Source organism: Pantherophis guttatus, chromosome 1, assembly GCF_059756535.1.
Source record: "Pantherophis guttatus breed Tessera chromosome 1, ASM5975653v1, whole genome shotgun sequence".
Lineage (NCBI taxonomy): Eukaryota > Metazoa > Chordata > Lepidosauria > Squamata > Colubridae > Pantherophis > Pantherophis guttatus.
The window spans coordinates 51,696,564-51,715,973 of record NC_142063.1 but is presented as its reverse complement, the minus strand read 5'-3'; the positions used below and the strand labels follow the sequence as shown (position 1 = coordinate 51,715,973).

The window sequence follows — 19,410 nt, the reverse complement described above, 5'->3', positions numbered from 1 at the left end:
AATAGGATTGACATTATGTTTTATTATTATTTCATTCTTTTTGTTATTATTTGTTGAGTGGGAGGCTACATAAATTTAATGACTGGCTGAATAAATAAATAAAGGCATAATTTTTACTTAACCAACAGAAGCGGAGAACTTAATCTAAGAAAATTTACTGTGATATAACTCAGATCACCAAATAGTTCCATGCAATTGCTGAACAGAGAGAACAGGCACAAAAAGTAGTTGTTTCATATTTAATTCAAATATTAATCTGTGCACTTGGCTAACATTGCTGGATTTATTGCAAATGGATACTTTACCATTTTGTAACTGACAGTGACAGTTTCCTGCTGTTGCACTACTCATTGTCACATTACACACAGTTGTACATCTTTACTTTTAAGCTGTCAGTCAAAAGTGTAGTTAATTTAATCACTTTTATAGAAGACAATTTCTTTTTAAAATTGTGCTGATAGCAAATCTGTATATGACTTCCAATATTACCTGGAAAGAAAGATTTTGCTCATCACCTAATAGCTCCTGATTGCAGCACTTATTTTAGAGAATACTGTATTATATAACCTAATATAAAACTTACTCTTTTTTTTTTGCTTATGTTTCCAATAGTGCCTCTTTTTTTCTTTCTAATGATCATGTACATTGACCAGACCTGATCTGTAAACCAGCTGAACTAATATAGAATCAAAACAGATTTGAAGTAGGGACACTCTTAGGAACTGTCCTTGGTGCTGAAATAAAACATATTTTTCATAATTTCCTTTGCTGACATGTTAAAAATATGGATCAAATATATATATATATACAGATAGTTGGAAGAGGCAAGGAATGTAATGGGAAAATTGGAGAAATATTTAAGTAGTCTGTTATATTTTGTTACCCCACCCCACCCCCAATGTTTTATCACTAGATTCTGCCATTTTAATCACTGGGTATATTGTGCATCTTTATGTAGCTGCTGAAACATTATATAGTATATTTGGTTCTGATTCATGTATTATTTAGCTGAACAGAAAGAGGGAAGAAAGGGAAGGATGAGGAATTAGTTAAATTATATGTATTTTTTCCTCATCTCTTCCTATTTGTTAACCATTCATAAGCTTCTAGTTTTTCTATATGAAAACAAGTGAGAATATAATTTTAGTTTTAAGGATAAGCTCATCCACAATATGTTCGTGTATAAATAAGTGCCTGGCTCTAAATAATGTACTTTTCAATGAGACAATTATGGTATTATATTTAAGAATAAAACATAGATGACTAAAATTATCTAAAAGGATTATACAAGTCGTTATCAGAGTACATTAATAAATAGACTACAAATTTACTTGTTGAAACAAAAGGGAGGGAAAACCACTGCTAAAGAGCTCTATTATCATTTAATGAAATGAAGATTATTTTAGCATTCAATTGTAACAAAGTATAAGATAAATCCATATTATAAATATATAATATGAATTTCTTAGGGAATACAACAATACAATATTTGTATTCTTAGGGAATACAAATATACAATATGAATTTCTTAGGGAACAGTATTAAAGTTTTTTAAAAAATAATCAAAAGATGTTGATTAGGAACTGTGGATGATCCACTATTTATTTGTTTATCTATTTATATATCTATTTATCCATTTATTTATTTTAAGAATTTGGTTTCATTTCTTTTTATTACTGAAGTAACAGTCTTTGGTAAAGCATAGATATTTTCATTCCTATCAGAGATTTCAGATTTACTCAATAAAATGGTGAAACCTTGACAGAATGTGTTTAAATGAGGGACAGAAATATATAGTATTTGTTTTTTTTATTTTTATTTTTTGTTTCTTGATTACTGGGAAAAAATGCGTTTCTGGGAAAGTGTTTAGAGAGTCCTATATATCTTCCTTCCTTCCTTGTTTCTTTTCTCTCTCCCTCCCACCCTTCATTATTTTTAACAGGAGATACAAAACAAACAGTCCATTGTAGAACTTTTGTGATCTTCCAAACAGATGCTATTTTCCATATCTGTCAGTATTGTTAGGTTATTTTTTTCCTGCAACATGAAACCCTCTCCAAAATAAAGCTTTTTTTTTTCTGAAAGAGACAGAGAGAGCAGAACCATACAAGTATTTTTAGAAACATCTGGTAAAACAAACTGTGCTTAATGTTATGCCTGCAGCATATCTCTTTTAACCGTCTTCTTTAAAGATGAAAGCGATCACTGGTGCTTCTGTTTTTTGCAATGTTAAAATAATTCTCACTTGCACAAAGGAAGCCTAGAGAATCCTGATGGCTCTTAATACCCAATTTGCTTTGGACATCAACCATTTGAACTATTCTTCAGAAAACTGCATGCATTCATAACAAACAAAGGAGAGTAAACATCAATAAATCTAGTAAATGTAGCCTGCTTTCCTAATGATATTATTTCCACAAAGAAGGTAAACTTTGGGCTATTATTTATGTGGTTTCAGGTAAGTTTAAAGATGCTTAACAGTTTTAATTATGTTTAACTCAGTTTTATGGAAGAGGGATTACTAATACTAACAGACATGATTATAGTTAACTTATAGACAGGAAGAGCATCTCTTTTGCCTCCTTGCTAATGACCTATCTATAAAGGAGACCTGATCAGGAATAAATAAAAATAAATACAAAAGGATCCTTTATATATCTTCTCAAAAATTAATTCCTTTGATCAGGATCCTACTTTTATATAAGTATATATAAAAGAATGAAGCTTTACAGGGCAAACAGAATGAAAGCTTTACAGGGCAAACAGCCTTCCTCAGAGTTATTGGATGTTTGATGCATACTGGTCAAATGTCTAACAAGATAGCAATATAACCCATTGGTATAAACATTTTTCAAAGCTCTAGCACTTAGAAATTAAAAGAATAGTAGAATTTTATAACCCACTCAGTCACTTTAGAGGTAAATACCAAAGTATTATTTATTTATTTATTTGTTTATTTATTTATTTAATTCTATGAAGGTAGGGTAGATATTTCCCTTCAATATCAGCCTGCTTCTCAAGAAGGATTTTTTTTTTCATCCATATTAGGGACTGCCGAAGGATTGGAGTCCTAATTACGCATATGCTTATAACCCATACTATTACATTCTGGACTAATTGTACTTTCTAAATAGGCTTCAAGAGCAGATCCAAGTAGAATGCATTGCAATAGTCCAAGTGTGAAATATTCAAGACACGAATGACCATGAGCAGGGCCTCCCAATCCAGGAACAACAGCAATTGTGCACAGGTTCTTCAAGCAGAAGTCCCCACTTCAAAATGATAGAATTATATATCTGTTCTATCTGGAATCTTGCTATCCTATCCAGGGCTAAAGACAGATCTAAAGATCTAGCTATTAAAGATTCAGGGAGACCTAAAACCCTCAGTGATTTGATCTTGCTAGTCTTGAAACAAAGCCACTTATTCCTTATCCAGACAACAGAGCATCTCTAGGCACTGGGAAAGATCATTGATGGTCTCCCTTGGTCAGACTGTGGTACAGAGGTAAATTTGTGTATCAGTATAAGGATGATACTAAACCCAGTATTAATAGATAACATTACCCAGTTATTTCATTTAGATGATAAATAGTCTATGTGTCTGTGTGTGAGAGAGACAGACACAGACAGAGAGACAGACATCTGAGGAACTCTACAAAGCAAGGTTCTAGGGTAAGACTTCTCCCTACCAACTAGCATGGGAGGAAGAAGGAAAATAAATATAAAACTCTTCCTTCCATACTATGAAAACCAATCCAGAAGGCTATTACGATTGATGGAATCAATATCACTGTCTCCTATCCAATCGTGTCACGTCAACTACAAGTGCAATCAATAATTGACAGCCAACTAAAAAGGTCCAGATAATTATTTTCCTCCAGGTTATCTGGAGCTGAAGGTTTACCACATTTTTAACAACTTTCCCTAAAAATGAAAATTTGGAGATAGGAAAAAAAAATACCCAGAACTATTGTACCAAATCATGATTTCTTGAGAAAGGGTGGATTACTCTTCTTTGAAAGCAGGCAGAGCCTCTTTACTCTAAAATGCATTTACTATTGCTTGAATCCAACCACACCTAGGAGAGACATGACTGTAGTGCATAATGGCTCCACTTATAGCCCTGAAGACCCTGTCACTTTCTCAGGATCAATAGGCATGAAGTCCTCGAGATAAGCAAAGTAGATTGCGCTATGGCCATTTTCAAAAAATCTGCACTGTTGGCTAGCTATCTGCAGATGAGATAACAGTGGAGAAATAATCAGATTTTTCCATTCATTGTACCACAAGATAATCTTTAATAAGAGCTTTTTATGCATATTCAGTCAGATTTGCTATTTGCTTTGCTCCAGCAAACAATTTGCTATTTGTTTTGCTCAACAAACATCTAAGCATTTCTTCTGCTGATTCATCTCTTGGATCACATCTGAAAACCAAAAGTTTTCCAGGATTCATGAACAGATGAGCAGAAAGAATCAGCAGGTACAATCTGATCCAAGGCCATTGCCCTCATTCCATGCAATGACTAAAGCCTCACTCACACTGTGCATCAGATTCTCATGAAGAATTCCAGGTTTCCTTTTGAGCCTAACAGCTTGGGGAGGACTGACTGGATATCTGTGCTTTCTCACCTGAAAGGGGTGTGTGTGCGTGTGTGTGTGTGTGTGTGGAGGAGGGGGTGTAGACTATAAATCACTTGCATTTTTCTTGTCTAGTTTTCTATTATATTCCTGGGAAGAGTCCCACTTAGTATGTAGTTCTATTATATTAAATGAATCAGTGTCAGAATAACATTGAAAAGTTCTTTTCCTCTTGATTCTGCATCCCCAAATATGAAGCCCAACTTTTGTCAACTGTAGCATTGTGTAGAAAAGCTTAATGAGGAAAAAAAAAACCAAGCACAGGAGGTAGCAAAGGTTTTTCATATCAGGAGGTTATAAGAAATGTAGTTCTCTTTATGAAGTCCTGGAAATTATAGCTCTGCAGTAATAACTACAGCTATTACTTGGAAAGGTAATAGATATTGGAAAACTGTATAAAAATGAAAAAAATAGACATGTGCATGCAGGTGTGCAAAATAATGAAATACAGACTCCTAAAAGCAACAAAAGAATATTGTTTTAGCCTCATATGTCACTAGAAGACTTATAGTGTGACAGGAAAAAAGTGACATCTGCAGATTTTTATTGAATCCTTGAAAGCATCAATAAATTCTATTGCTACATGTCTAAAATCTTAGGTCTTGTCCAGCCTAACTCGCCACTGTAGTGATCATTGCCACTGAAACCCTGAAAGAACTAGCTTTTACACACACACACACACACAACAACAACAACAACAACAAAAACAACACCACTATCACCACCATCATTTCTGTAGGCTTAGACTTCTGGAAGTTGCATCCCTGACACATTGGGAGGACACCAAGTTCAAAAGGCTGATTTAAATGATTTACAGACCCAGGTAATATTTCTGTTACAGTTTGGAAGATCAAATTTGACTAGACTGAAGTTTTTATTTATGTTCAATATATGAGGTCATTCATGGATAAATTAAATACCTACAAAGGTCTATGTTTGTAACAAAATTTGTTCTTTTTAGTCAATTTATTTTGCCTGAAATACTAGGCAGCATAAAAATCAGCACATTTTTTTGTGATTTTTCCAGATATGCTTCCTGGTTTCTATGGTGGCCCTTTTTTTTAAAAAAAAAATTGATTTATATGCCGCCCTTCTCCGGAGACTCAGGGCGGCTTACAATGCGTTAAGCAATAGCCTTCATACTTTTGTATATTTATACAAAGTCAGCTTATTGCCCCCACAACTGGGTCCTCAATTTACCTACCTTAGAAAGGATGGAAGGCTGAGTCAACCTTGAGCTTGGTGAGATTTGAACTTGCAGTAATTGCAGTAATCGCAGACAGCTGGTGTTAATCACAATGCTATCAGTCTGCTGAGCCACCAGGCCCTTAAAATACTTTTGTAAAATGAAAACTGGGCACCTCCCAATGATTTCTTAAAGTAACACCGGAAAATCTTCATCCATACAACTATTCTTAAACCATAGTTCTTTATCTACATTGTGATCTTCCCAAAGGTGCTTTTCAAAAGTTCTAAAGAAGCTTTTTGGATGAAAAGTGAAACCTTTTCAAGAAAAAAAAAACCCCAAGAAAGTCCAGTTTCCTTTTGAAAAGCACCTTTGGGACAGCATTGACCTGGATGATTGAGAATCTCCATAGACACATTATAGTCTAATTCTGGGTAAGGCTGCCAGAAAATTCAGCAACTTTTTGAGGGCCACATGTTTTTCCTCCTTGCCTAAAAGGGTTGTATTAATTGTATTTAGCCTTGTAAAAGAATACTGATCTGTCATTAAGAAACTGAAGTGAACATGGATCAGCTTAATAAGTTTCTATAGGAATTGTTTAGCTGCCCCAAAGGTGCTTTTCAAAAGGCAACTGGACTTTCAAACCGGTGTGGAATCTTCTTGGAACTGCTGAAAGGACTGTATGGTTGATGTAGATTATGTTGTGTTGTATCCTCCCCTTCAGACCTCTGGTTTGAAAGAGGGGGTCAAAAAGTCCATCTATGTTAAATGAGCAGCCCTCTTTCAACAGAGAGGGAGGGATACTTCATCATCTATCTCCTGTCTATAACACAGTCCTTTCAGCAATCCCAAGAAGGTTTTACACACATTTACACTCTGATTCAGGTGACCCTGAGGGTAGAGATAAATCCCCAGGTGGCCACAACAACTCTCGGAGAGCTAATGATTGACCTTCAGAATGTTAACAGTTAGATGACTCCAAGGAATATAAATCCTTCCACTCCCCACCAATCAGTGAGAACTGAAGATGCTTCTTGGATGAGAAGCGAAATGTCTTCAAGAAAAAACAAAGGAAGTCCAGTTGCCTTTTGAAAAGCACCTTTGGGACAACCATGACCTGGATGACTCAGAATCTCCATAGATGAGTTATTTAGTTCTTAAATATAACACAAAGGTTGCTGACATGGAATTGACTCAGCTTAGTAGAGTATCTTTTAAATGTCTCCAATAGTTTCACCCATCTAGTGCACATTACAGCAGCCTCATCTTTTAGATTTCAAAGGAACCTAAATTGTAGGAACCATTTTTACTTTTCATTAGTATTTCTGTTAACATATCTGAATCTGCTTTAGAACGAGGTAGTTGTAGAAAAAACATACATTTTGAAATGTACCTAACTATTGATTAGAGCAGGAGTGTCAAACTCAATTTCATTGAGGACCACATCAGGGCTGTGGTTGACCTTGGGGGGCTGGGCGGGCGTGGGCAACTGGACAGGTGTGGCTGACTGGGTGGGTGTGGCCACCTTGATACCACTTACTGGGTGTGGTTGACTGGGTGGGCGTGGTCACCTTGATACCACTCCCCAAACTGCTGGCATGTTTCCTCTTTGCATTGGGTAGACCAGGCCGAAGAGACGCTGGTGTTAAGGATATTCTTGTCTCACAACCGATGTTGTGGGTTATTGAGCAGTGTACCCTTTGAGTTTACGCACGAAAGCGACTGAGAATGATTGTGGATAATAACAGTTAACATACAAACAAACTGGGTTTTGATAATATTTTACTTTTAGGGAAAAAGCAAAATCATAGTCCAAAAACATTCCAAGTCATACACATATAAAGTGAGATAAAGATCAGTCCAGGGATATTTTCCAATATAAACTCTTCTTACCAGTTGTAGAAAAATACAATAAAACAGATCTTCTTTAGTTTCATTCAGGAACACAGTTCAATATAAAAACAGTTAATAAATATTAGAGAAGCAATAAATAGCCATGATCAAGCAATGATCATGCAGAGAGATCAAATATAGAGTTACAGCATATCAGCAGGTAAAATGGTGTAGTGTCCACACAAACCATAATTCAGCTCTCCTTAAATACATTGGCTACAGAGCTCAGCCAATCAGGATGCATGATGATGCAACACAGTTTTTAAAGCTACACAATACTTTTAGCTACAAACACACAATGTTGGTTTATATATTTCCTGACCAACCAGTTGGGTAATAACAATTTCCTAACAGCTGGCCCAATGTTTTCTCTTTGCATTGGATAGACTGGCTAAAGCAGGCAAGCCCATTACATTTTCCAGAATGGTCCTATGGGCCGGATCCAACCACATTGTGGGCCGTATCCGGCCTGAAGGCCTTGTGCTTGACACCTCTGGATTAGAGAATCATATCCATCATACTTTATTAAAGTATGTTTTAAGTTTATGTGTGTGCATATATCGGCGAAGGGGATATAGTTTTATACATTTATTTGTACAACTCTGTCAGGTGTTTCCACCCAAAATGCACTGAAGGTAAAACAATAAAGGAAAAGCAGACTAACTAGAGAAAGATATTTTTCTCAATTTTGTGCAGTTAGGTGTGTTTACAGGCTTGCAGGAGAAGATGTGAACAAGGTGATGAAGCTAAAAGATTTTATGAATTTTGATGCTTATCTGTATGCAAAGGAGGAAAATGGACTATCTTGCAAAATATTTTGGAAGATAGTAGAACTAGAAGAGTGAATAATTTTGGCAGGAACACACACACACACACACACACACACACACACACACACACACACACACACACATATATATATATATATATATATATATATATATATATATATATATATATGTTCTGAGGTTTTCGCGGGTATTTGTATGTAGGTCTTTGGTTATTCGGGTTTTCTCCCGCGTACAATTGGAAGTGTCTTGGCAACGTTTCGACGAAGTCTCATTCGTCATCTTCAGGCTGGTGTTTTCGGCTTCATGCTCCTAGAAGCCAAGACACTTCCAATTTTACGTGGGAGAAAACCCAAATAACCAAAGACCTACATATATATATATATATTAAGCAATATATATATATTGCTTACTATAGTTCATTAAGTATCCTGCTCCAATCCACATCTCTGGATGGATAAAGTATATCTGGGAGTTTTCCAAATGTAGGCATTCCTTCCCTTCAACTTTTGTCAAAGGCTGTTGCTGTAGTTCTCTTGCCTATTCATTTAAGGGGAAATTATTTCCAGATGTGGCTTACTCATATCTGAAAACAACTGCAAGTCCTGAGGTCCAACTCTCCCTACAGAAGGTTATGATAAGGTAATGTATTACCTTTCACATTCTCTAGTGCCATTTCACTTGTATCTCCCACTGAAAGTTTTGTCGACATTAATAACTGAGAGACTGGCACTGCCATCATAAGGCACAGAAATATTACTCCCTTGTTGTACATATGCCATTCTAGGTAACTTGATTATAAAAGGTTGATATGCAATGTCACCGCGTTCATTTTTTATATTTCTCTTCTAGAAAACCTGTATCTAGAATGGCATGCATGATGGATCAGGACTTTTAATTCTGACTCATTATTTTCTGTAAATAATAAATAAATAAATTTATAAATAAAAATATAAATAAAAATATAAATAAAAATAAAAAATAAATAATAAATAAATAAATTTCTGTAAATAAATAGGACACCCATTTTAGATGAAATCAAAATCATAGGTTCACACCCTGAGATTACATTGCGTCCATTATCATATTTATCAGAAATACAAAGAAGGTAACTGGATATGTTTGAATTAGGATTAAACACATAATTCATTAAGTGATTTCTGAATAGGAATCTCCCTCAGTTTAGGGCTACCAGAGTTGGATTACAGATTTCAGGATGATCACTAGATTCAGACAAGAACTACCATTTAACAGTCTACTAATTTTTTTTTACAGACAGATCTTGTAGCCCTATCTGAGACCACATATCTACGATTGAACTTGGTCTGCCTAAATTAACACTACACAACCATGCTTGCAAGAACAAAAGAGTTAATGAGGAATAATTTGTTAGTGCTTTAATGTAGTTATCTGATTACTTTTTTATTCTGACTACTACAACAAACAGCAACACAAAACTTATTATCTCAATAGGTTACACTAGTTTATTTATCTCCTTTTCCTTTCACTGATCAGAGTGATGTACTTTCTTATAATGTTATCAGATTTTCTCTAATAGCTGGCAAAATCCATCAGGACCTTTCTAGGAACAGTTCAAGGACATTGTCTATCTAAAAATACAAAAGACTAAGAAGACTTTTATTCATTTCCAATCTGTAAAGACCCCACAAACTTCTAAACCTGGACTAACTTAATTTCCTCATGTTGTGTATTTATGCCTTCAAATGTCATCTGAAAACCCTCCCCCCCAACACTTTATAGATAGATAACATTTTTGTTTAAGAAAAAAAAAAGAAAGAAACTAATTTAGAAGAACCTAATTCCAAAGCTTCTTTAGGTATTTCTCTGAAACTGGGCAGGATTTATCTCTCAAAATAATCTTCTACATCTGAAAAATTCATCATAACCTCTTCAAAGAAAACAAAACCTAAAATTTATAGGTTCCATGCTCATTAACAAGAGGCACAAATCTTACTTCTAGGCCCAAGTCTTAAATCAGGCAATCTCAGATATAACCTCCACCTCACCCAAAGCGTTTTCCGAAAATCTGACTAGTTCAAACCAGATTTTACAGTTAAGAGTTGATAACTACCGGTCTGGAATGTTATTGTTATATGCTGTACAGTGGATCCTTTATTAAGAACCCAAGAATAGTCCTGCTAGATCAAGCCAAAGTCCATCTTTGTCCAGCACTTTGTTTTCCTCAACAACCAAGCAAATGGCACTCTGTTTTAGCATTGTTTCCTTAAAACTGATATTTGAAGAATACTTTCCCAACTCACAGGTACCATTAACTCTAAATAGCCATTAATAAAGCTGTCTTCTATTTTTTTATATATATATTTTTTTATTTTTAAACATAACAAAACATAAAACAACCATCATCCATTACAATTACAGAAAGTGTGTTGATCGGTTAAAATTCTTTTGTGCTTAATCCCATATCCAAAATTTACAAGTTATTTAATTTCTCTTATTTGACAATTTTATAAATCCCTTTATGTTATTATTCTCATTTAACAATTATTTAACAAAGGCTTGACTCTCATAAGAAATCACTTCATATATTTTATCATTACATTAATTTCATATTTCATACTTCATTTCCATGCCTTATTATCAGGGCCGGATTTAGATTGAAAGAGGCCCTAGGCTATTCCACTTATGAGGCCCTTTCACCAGTGGTGGGATTCAATTTTTTAACAACAGGTTATGTGGGCGTGGCTTAGTTGGGGGTGTGGCTTGGCAATCATGTGACCGGGTGGGCGTGGCTAGCTGGTCACGTGACTGTGTAGGCATGGGTAGCTCGTCATGTAAGCGGGTGGGCGTGGCTATGTGCATAGACTTTTTTCAGAGGGCTGAAAAAAGTCATTTCTGACTGGGCCTCGCACTTTTGACCGGTCCTCACACTTATGACCATCCTCACATTTATGCCCGTGCAGCTTTCTTAACAACCATGTCACTCATTTCACAACTGCTTCTCTTCACCATGGTGACAAGATAGGGCAAAAACGTAAAATGTGAGGACAGTCGTAAGTTCGAGGACTGGTCAAAAGTGCAAGGACCAGTCAGAAATAACTTTTTCAGCCCTCTGAGTAGTCCATATGCATAAAAGGATACAGCAATAGAGAGGGATGAAGGAAGGGAAGGGAAATTAGAGTAGGAGAGAGAGGGAGGAAGAGAGGAGGAGAAGGAGAAAGGAAGAGGAAGTAGGGAGGAGAAGAAGAGGGGGAGGAAGAGAAAGTAAGAAGGAAAGAAAAGAGAGGTGGTAGGTTTGAGGAGAAAGATTGCTATACAATAAAAAAGATGAAAGGGAAGAAAGCCAACCCCAAACAAATATAAAGATATTAAGATAAAGAATGAATTGTTAAACTTTAAAGAATAAAAGAGAACAAATATGAATAAATAACAATAATTAGAAACACACATACAAACATACAATGTATTTTCTTTGAACAGAGTATTTGGCCGGTTCACAAATTTAAAGTGTTTAGTCATTTCAATTAAATTTACAATTTCTATATTTCCTTTTTGCCATATTTATTCCTCATCTATTTTTGTAAAAAACCAATATTACCCTCATCCTCATCTCTAATCTTAATCAAATTCAATTTTTCCCTTCTATTCTATATTATACCCCTTCCCATTGTCATCTATTTTTATATCCATCCTCACATTGGTTAATTATGTAATATTAGTTGTTTAATATAAATTCAACATTTTAATATAAATCAATTAGTTATATAACTACCTTTTTTGTATATTAATCAATATGAACATGAATATTCCAATTATTTCCATGCAATCCAATTTCTTACAAATCCATTAATTATATTTACCAATAATAATAAACCAAATAATTTCCCCCATATATTCCTCCAAACCACAACTTAACCATTTCTGCTTTCAGAAATATACAATTAATAGTATCTCAATTATTACAATTCCCTAGTTAAATACAGCTTTTTTTTCTTTTGTGTTTTAAAATCCTGAACTCTTCTCTTTTTCCCTAAAATTCCCATTGTTTGCACGTACCTTTTTTGGTGAGGAAAAAGAAAAGAATTCTGCCTGCCTAATTTTCCAACCTTGCAGCAACAGCAAAGCAGTTTCAGTTTCGTTTCTTTGCACAGAAGCAGAAGAGCCCTGAGCAAAACAGCGGAGACAAATCAGCTGAGAGCCGGGAGGCCAATTAGCCTCTGCTGAAGCTCCGGGGGCCAATAAAATTACAAAAAAAACACCGAACCCTTTGTTAAATTGCTGGCTCCCCCGCCCCTCGCCCACCACTATTTATTGGCAATAAATAGTGGTGCGGAGGGGCGGGGGAGCCAGCAATTTAACAAAGGGTTCGGTGGAGCCACCTAGAACCCCCAGAATCCCACACTGTGTAGGCCCCTCTGGATCTTGAGGCCCTAGGCTGAAGCCTAGTCAGCCTATAGGAAAATCCGGCCCTGCTTATTATCTAGCCATTGATAAAATAAATCCCATATCAAATAATATTGTTTGTCTTCCTGTTCTCTAATTTCAAATGTCAATTTACTCATTTCAGCACATTCCATAATTTTCTTAATAACTTCATCTTCAGTAGGTATTTTCTCTTTTTTCCAATTTTTAGCAAATACAATTCTAGCCGCTGTTAAAACATTCACAATTAAATATCTCAGTTCTCTATTATACATATCTGGTAAAATCCCTAATAAAAATATCTCAGGTTTAAAATCAATGTGTTTCTTTGTCATTTTTTCCAACCATGTGTGGATTTTAGTCCAATATCTTTTAGCTTCTACACATGTCCACCACATATGGTAAAATGATCCTGGAATCTGATGACAATAAAGCTATCTTCTATGAATGTATCTGTGAAACTCCTATTAACAGGATCCACATTTGTAGCTATTGCCATAGGTTAATTATGCATTATGTGAAGAAATAATTTTTTAAGCTGATCTAAATCTTCCAGTCAGTTTCACTAGATTCCTGATCCTACTGTCTGCATTCTTTATACTTTGCATGCTTTCTCCATGCCATGGATGATTCTACACAATTCAAGTCTCCCTCTTCAATTGCCTTTTTAATATATCCAAATCCAATTCCAAATCCAAAACTGATATTTTCCAAAGGTTTCAGTTCCCAGGTGTTGCTAATCCAATATATGGTATCTAAAAATATCATGACCAAACTGTATATTATACCTTGTTTCTTTTAGCAGCATTTATGCCACTTTAAAATTAATGGATTAAGATACAGGGATAATAAATAAATTAAACTATGAAATAAAGTTGAAAGTCTTAAAAAAACAGAGATAAAGAAAAATAGTGTATATGAGAATCTAATATTCTTTTCTATTAAAATCTAGTCATATAACAATTTACACTATAATAGAAGAAAGATTGAAGTGATGAGTTTTCTGCTTCTGGTAATTAACATTCTATCTGATTAGATTTGCTTCACTATGAAGTTTTATTTTTGGTAGTTATTCTGTAATTGTGTATTAATAATCGGGAAGCTCAAAATGTAATGGTTATTAGGGACACAAAAGTCATTGTATAGATTATTTACACCCAATAATAATTAAGATTGAAGGTTATGGGAAAATGGGAAAAGAAACATTTAACTTTGGACAGAACTTATCTCTAAAATTGATTGATTGATTTGTCAAGAGGAGCTTGCATTCATCCTCAGAGAATCTTTTGAGAACAAGCCAGTTAGAAAGCCTAATGATAAAAAGACAGAAAGTCAGACTAGACCACACAGATTCCCTCTGTTTCTGTTACAGACACATACACGTAGAGACTTTCAGAAAGGTTGTACACACATGCAGTATTCTTGTAGGACACTTAACTGGTTGATGGCAAGATAAGCATATTGTGCAAATCTCAAAACCTTAGAATTTAGAAAGCCAGTTCTCACAGATTCAGAGTTTGAAGTCTTTTTGCAGTGAGAAATGCGTTGGAATACATAATCTTGGAAAATGGCTATGTGTACCTTGGCCTTCATTTCTCAGAGAGTATGTTAAGGCAGGGCCCATGTATTGTATTGTTATATTTTTTTTCCCTTACAGTGGAAAAGTTGCTAATCAATTATTTGATACTGCAAAAATATTGATTTTGATCTCCAATAGTTTGGAAATGCCCATTTTTATTCCCAGGCTCAGAAAATTCTATTACAGACATCACTTTCAGTTGTATAATTACAGGGATAGACAAAATTTATTCTAGCAATAGTTATCCATTTAGGTGCAATATAATAAAGCAGAGAAAGAAGATGGAAGAGAAAGAAAAATGCAAAAATGAAATGCCTAAAGAAGATATGAGATAATCATTACGCCAACCCTATATGCTTTTTAAAAAAAATTAAATATGTTTTATTTCAACATATGTTCAAAGAAATACTTTTCTAAATAAATGTATTTTTAGAAAGCTAACATCAAATATACCTTTGTTTTAGAAAATCCTAGTGAGTTTTTTTAAAAAAACACTTTGTTCACCCAGCAATGGTCTGTTATTTCCTTGTGCCATTCACTGGAGGTAGCAGAGCAAGGATTTGGGCCAGACATATTAGAACTGTGGTGCATTGTCTTAAGTTTGAAGGCCAAAATATTTAAACTAAGGGGAAGGTTTATAGATTTGTTTGGGATTGAATTTGCAGGATGATCAGTGTTGGAGTGAATTCAATAGTGTTCTATGCTTTAACATGAAATCTTAAGCTAAATCCATGGTAATTTACTGCATTGTAGAAGCTGTGAACAGAAACCTATTAGAAATCAGGTCAAGGCACAACTGCCCATTTGTGAAATGTCTTTAAACCAAATTAGGCCAGAGACTAAGAATCCTAGCAGGGAATAGCATCTAAGGACTTCACTTTCAGTGTGATGATAAAGAGTCATATTATATTGTGTAAAATAATAATACTCTCCAGTTTCCTGTATTCTACAAGTATTTCCCAAATTACATCTCACAACTCAACTTGCTTCAGTCCCATTAATTGAATATAGACTCTACAGTCCATGAAGCTAGCCCAGCCAGGTTTTCTTGTCTTGGTTGAACTGTTACTGCTTGAAATTTAATCCCCTTATGAAAATAAAAGATCTAAAACACACCTCCAGTAGATGCAGAGGTCAATCTGCCATGCATGGCCAACTTGATGGCCAAAATGGCCTGACATTTTTACCCTTCCTCGGAGATGTGCTAATTTCCATCCACTTCCACCTTCCCATTCTCAACCAGACTGGGACACTTTTTTCAGTAAGATATCCAAGAATATGTTAAGGGACATCCTCTTTTTACATTGGTATTACTGTACCTGGAATTTTAAGTCTATCCCCTTGGCAATTGCCTTTGCTTTTTTCAGTGGGGTCTGAAAGTACAGTGGGCCATGCTTTGAAAGCTGGCCAATAAACAATAAGCTTTTTAAATTCTTTGTTGCATATTCCTATGCATAAGGCTACCGCCCTCCATTGGCTTTTAAAATTTACAAAGCTCCAGGGCTTATTAAGATGTTGCTAATTAACAGCACCTCTTTATAATATTGAAAAGACTCAACCCTGCAGTCCTCCTGTTGTACTGCCTAGATTTGTGATCAGAATCTGCATGTACTGACAATTGTGTTCCTTTATTGTCTGGCAAATTATGCATTTGTTGATTGGGACTAATTTGCAAACTTCCTATACTCTGGGGAGATTTAATACTTTGTGCTGTCCCAGTGGATCATACTTTATACTCCACCATACATAGATTAACAAGCTGCAGCTGTATTTGAGAGTTCTTACATAACTAAGGCCTGAGTCTACCCATGCTTATATGAAAGAAATCACAATTGTCTCTTATGAAATTTCTCAGGAAATTTACAGTGGATTAAACTGTATGCCTCTTGCCACGAAAAAAGAGTTTAATAATAACTATTACTGGTAGTAATAATAATTCCTATAGAATAGTCTTCCCTAGCCAGATGTCTTCTGGATATCTTGAGAAAGGCTTCCAAAAGACTATTCTTCCAGTAAAGTGTTCTTGTTTATTGAGTTTTATTTTTTGACAAAATTCAACCAATCAATCAATGAGGACTGTAAGTTTGGGTCATACGGCTCTGATGCCCAAGAGTTGTGTTATAAAGAGTTGCAAACCGATTTTCTACTGCTGTCTCCAATGTCCATCTTACCTTTTTGCCCTTACTATCTTTCCCATAGCTTGTGCAATGCCCTCTGGAATGTGCTTTGCCCCTACTGGACAGTTGTGGAATGACATGCAAGCAAACGCCCTCTACCTTGAATTTGCCTCATTTGCTAACCTTCCTTCTCCTTTCCTCCTCATCTACTCCTAGCTTGCTGTTGTTTCTTCTACTTTCCCTAAATGCAACTTACTTTAAGCATGCATTATTATTAACATCCTATGATAAAGTTAAGCTATTTTTAACCCATGTGTCAATTTTAGCTAGTTTCTTACATATTTTCCTATGTCTGTTTATGGCGTACATCCAGACTGCACGTTCTCCCCAATAATAATGTATTTTGCTTTTTGAAAATAATGACAAAAAGTTTTTTTTTTCAAAATAAAAATTAAAAAAGCAAATGGAAAACAAAGGGATAGTTTTTAGTGGCTTCTTTCCTGCCAAATGTTTTAATGAAAAAAAAAGGGACTTAAAAACATTTTTAAAAATGAGAATTTGAGATGATAAAAGTGTCCCTAGACTGCCTTGTCTGTTCCTTTTTGGTGTGTGCATCTGGTATATTCATCTCTGAAAGTGTGTGGATTTTTTTTTTAAACCAGTAATCAAATGAAAATATTAAAACCCAAGCAGTTGTTCTCGTCTTTCTTCTTGCTGGGAATAAATTGCTCTTTTTTTTAAGTATGCCTATTTTGATGTCTTTTCTTTTCAAATGTTGAATTTCTATCTTAGATTTGGTTTGTTCCAATCTGACAACATAGACATTATTGAATTGATTTCTAATTTTTTTTCTTCTGCCTTTCTCTTTAAATAAGGGACTACCTCAACTGCAGAACTCTTTAAAGGAAGACAAAAATAATTTTTTAAAGTATAATTTTAGCTTCAATTAGATATGATATTGGGACAAGGATTTAGAAATAAAAATGACAAAAATCCCTATACTATACTTGTCTGAATATACTGGGAACTCCCATCCTCAAACTGAATGAAAACTTTGATATTAACTATTGAAGAAACACTGGGAAAACATTCTGTAAACAAAGAAAGTGAGCAGAGCTGCAGTTGAAGTGGGTCCCCTTCCTATGCATAAATTATATTTTCTTTTTTCAATCTGATGATTACATTTAATTTGTATATTTTACTGCTTTTAAATAGGGAAGTGTTTGAATTGTTCTTATAATTTGAGAACCTTACTGAAACTGTTATAGTTATTAATTATGATTATATTTCTTAGTAAATTTTGCATGTTGAAGAAGTTGCAGCTTAGGGTTTGTGAGATTGTCAATGTTAGAGTTCTGTTCTTTCTTTTTGTTGATGGGCATGAATATGCTCATTTGTTTTTGTATATTGCCCATCCCTTCCTTACAGCCAGAAGCTCTAATGCTGCTAGATCACTTCGTTCCGCACTTACATGGACATGGCAACTGACTTACACATTCACCCCCATCATCTTCATCTGTGTAGTACACTCATAGATTGTATATCCCTACTTCATTCTCCTGAGGCATCTTTTCTTCCCATGACTCCCCCCTCACTTCCCCACCTCCCTCTCTTTAGCATTGTTTCAAATTTTATGTGCAGTCATCCATTCCTTAAAACACTCACACTCCAAATTTTAGGGAAAAATAAAAAGTTTTTTCTTTTAAAAAGAATGAATAGAAAGAAAGAAAGAAAGAAAGAAAGAAAGAAAGAAAGAAAGAAAGAAAGAAAGGGTAAATGAGTCAATCTCAATTCCCACTGAGGATGTGATCCACTGAGCACTGCTTTTGAGTAAGTTCTATTGATGTTGGATGCATGGGAGCAGTAATTGGGAAAAATATGCCTCCAATCTACTGAGGTGAAAGTAAACACTAATTTGGCAACAAAAACGTAATATAGTTTTTTAAAATTAAATCATAACAAAAGAACTATTTGTTCTTTTTTTTTTTTTAAAGGGAAAATTTTGACAATTTTCAAGAATACAGAAAAAAACCCAAATAAATAAGAAAAATAATTGGAAAAAAATGTTCCAATTTTCTTATAGTGCAGGATTTTTTTTTCTTTTCATGTTACGTGGTGTGGATGTATGTGTTGTTGCTTCCCTTATCATCCTTTGTTGTATATAATTATTATACTTTAAAATAATGAAAATAATAATTTTGAACAAAAAAGTTTTTTAAAAAAGAAAAAAAACAATAGCAAAATAAAAAAAGTTTCTCGAATGTGGCAATTCTGCTTATCCAAGAACATTCTTACACAACTTTCTTTTATAAATTTTTCTTTCATGCCAAAAAACATGCGGGCAATTTGTTGATGTAAGTTGACAATATGAAATCAATGTGGTATGATGCTTTTTTCTGACTATTTCATATGTATTTTCAGTTTTGTTTTTTACCAATCATATTTTTTTACTTTTTCTTGAACAATTTTCATTTTCAATTTTCTTGGTTTCCCCCTCCCTTTTTTAATACAGTGGCTTACTTGTTCTTGTCACTTTTCATTCAGATTTTTTTCACTTTTGCGTGTATTTTATTTTTCCATTATTTTTCAGTATATAATTGGTTCCGGCTCCATTGTTATACTTAATTGTTGCAAAATGTTTGTTTTAACATTGGCTTTTATGATCTGCATTCAATGTGTACTGTTGATAATGATATGCTTATGTTTTTGTAGGACGGTAACACAATCAGTTATATTTTCCCACCCTAGTATTATTCTACTTTTCTATTGTCTCTTGTTTCTTTTATATGTTGGAATAGATATTC

At 34.5% G+C, this 19,410-nt stretch overlaps 1 protein-coding gene across 34 annotated transcripts in view; it reads left to right on the top strand.

Moving 5' to 3' along the window:
- Nucleotides 1-19,410, top strand: part of NRXN3 (neurexin 3) — a 1,299,896-nt gene that overhangs the window by 1,268,804 nt on the left and 11,682 nt on the right. For 2 of the 34 annotated variants that reach the window (XR_015728807.1, XR_015728806.1), the window contains exon 25: nucleotides 18,035-18,960. The exons of the other annotated variants lie outside the window; for them this stretch is intronic. The gene's annotated coding sequence lies outside the window, so the exon portion shown is untranslated. The remainder of the gene's footprint in view (nucleotides 1-18,034; nucleotides 18,961-19,410) is intronic. 34 annotated transcript variants of the gene reach the window in all.